The following is a 2,806-nucleotide window of genomic DNA, read 5'->3' as shown; positions in this document are numbered from 1 at the left end:
TCTAGAAAGGAGCTAGGGAAAAGGAGACAGACACAAGAGGGCAACAGAGGGCAAACAAGAAATACCTAAGAACTCAAATACAATCCAGAAAGCACCACAAAATAGAAATTAAACCAATAAACTAGAAAACAAAGAAAAACATGGATCAAAGGTAAACTGAAAACTCAAAAAGAAAACTTAAAGGGAAACGCCGTTTTTTTATATTGGGCCCTTGATTTTACATTATTACATCATGTTCTACTCACCCTCATGAGTTTTGTGTCATTTGGAGCTGTTCTGAAGATATTCCATTAGGTTATAATCAAGTAACATCTTCCTATGGGCAAACGACTTGAAGGCACAATCTAAACTGTTCATAATTTATTATTTATTGTACGCCAGCATTCATAACATGTAGGCGAATCACTGTCCCCCAGACATCAGTGGTTATATTATTTATATTTATATCTTTTAAAAACAAAACGGCGCATGTATGACGTCATCCATGCGCCGGACTGGAGTTGTGACAGGCAGCCCGGGCCACAGGCGGCTACGCTGTACCCCTTCTATTCATCCGGCTGACTAATCTGAATCATTCAATTCAATTTTGAAAGTGAGATCATCTGTGGTAGTAGCACTAGACATCTTCCAGGCATGTGAGTAAAACTAGCAGCAGTTCAGCGGACAGGAAGAATGAGCGGTAGCCGGCACGCGTGGATGACCTCATGCACGCGCTGCTTCGTTTTTAAAAGATATAAATATAAAAGATATAGCTGTGTATGTCTGGGGGACAGTGATTCGCCTACATGTTATGAATGCTGGCGTACCATAAATGATATATTATGAACAGTTTAGTTTGTGCCTTCAACTCGTTGCCCATAGGAAGACGTTACTTGGATATAACGGAATATCTTCAGAACGGCTCCAAATGACACAAAACTTATTTGGGTGAGTAGAACATTATGTAATAATGTAAAATCAAGGGGCCAAAAAATGGTGTTCCATTTAAACAGAACCCAAACTGTGACAGTTGATTTTCCAATATAGGTTGCTTTTTGTTTAAAGTGAGATCTGTGTAACAACTGTTATCATTGTAATCTTTATCATTTAAATGGAGGAACAGGGAATGGGTGCTCGGAGTTGGACTTGTTCATCACCCAGGCAGAAATCATCAAGGTGTTCAAAAAAACTCCACAATCTCAAGGCTTCAGAGTTGGATGAGACTTGCCTTTAATACCTTAGGTATTTGGATGTTGTTAAGCTGACATGGCTTATGTGCCTCTACGACAACTTGTGGTGGTCTGCACTGGCAGAGTAAGGTAGACGTTTCCCACCATATGAAGACCTACAGCATGTGCTTGAGCAATTTGCAGCTCAGTGCAAAGCAGTCACAATGAGGATCAGCTAGTCAAAGTCCAAAGCGATGGTTCTTAACTGGAAAAAGGTGGCTCGCTCATTTCAGGATGGAAGACAGTTCTTGCCTCGGTTGGAGGAGTTCAACTATCTTGGGGTCCTGTTCACAGGTGAGGGAAGAATGGAGTGGGAGATTAATAGACGTATAGGTCCTAATTTCTACCCTTGTACGGGCACTCCTTTAGTTATAGGGTATGGCGCTCTGCCCTTGGGGAGAGGCTCAGAGCAGAGCTGTATCCCCTCAACAGTAGCCCCATTCACACTACCCTTTTGAAACCAAGCCGAGATCGATGGACCTCAACATCTGTTGTTGTTTCCTGTGTCTGTAAGCCCTGATTAGACTATTGTTTGTCATTTCCACTTCCCAAAAGCTGACTCTGTCAATTAAATACACCAAAGGCTGCCATCTTCGCTGGTCTCTACGCAAAAAATATCACAATTTTAACCAAACTACCTCAATGTTACAAGCGACAGGATGTTGAGTTGCTTGATTCTCTCTAGAGAGCAGTAGTACTGTAGACCATCACTAGGGGGCAAGGAACCGTGCTGGCGTGGTGTGTAAACGATCGTTAGGAACCAAGCTCGGCAAGGTTAACTGATGCAAGCTCGGTCCGAACTCAGCACTGATCGGTTTTCAGAGTGTAGTGTAAATGGGGCTATTGAGAGAAGCCAGCTGAGCTGGCTGAGACATCTGTTTCGAATGCCCACTAGATGACCCCTTGGGAGCTGTTCCAATTATTTCCAAACAGCGAGAGGCTCAGGGGATGGCCCAGGACACAACGGAAGGACTACGTCTATCGGCTGGCCTGGGAAACACAAACATATAGCCAATATTTAAACATACTTTAAAAAAAAAAAATGCAAAGGGAAATGTTTTCATTTAGCAAGAAACACTGCAATTTCAGAAAAGCTGCAACGTTATGTAAATACCTTGTAGTACCTACCTTCACAGCTACGACTGGTGCAAGTTTTTCAAGGCATGTTCCTACAAGCTTTGCACATACAGTCTAATGATGAAAACATCTGCTCAATCATACTGAATCCAGAGCATCTGTGAATATTCGTTGTTTTCCTCCACCATGCTTGATTGTTGGTATGGTGGTATGGTGAGGTTCTTGACAGTTCCATGCCTGGAAAACTTCTTAATGACGTACTGTTGAAACAGGTATACCAAGGTCTTTGGAGATGGCTTTATACCCTGTGGAGTTCTTGTGCTCTGCGATGGACTGGCCACCTGTCCAGGGTGTACCCCACCTCTCGCCCATTGACTGCTGGAGATAGGCACCAGCACCCGTCGTGACCCCACTCGGGATAAGGGTGTCAGATGATGGATGGATGGATGGATGGATGGATGGATGGATGGATGGATGGATGGATGGATGGATGGATGGATGGATGGATGGATGGATGGATG

Source organism: Cyprinodon variegatus, unplaced genomic scaffold (genome assembly GCF_000732505.1).
Source record: "Cyprinodon variegatus isolate N-32 unplaced genomic scaffold, C_variegatus-1.0 Scaffold2183, whole genome shotgun sequence".
Taxonomy (NCBI): Eukaryota; Metazoa; Chordata; class Actinopteri; order Cyprinodontiformes; family Cyprinodontidae; genus Cyprinodon; species Cyprinodon variegatus.
Note: the sequence above shows the minus strand (reverse complement) of the source record.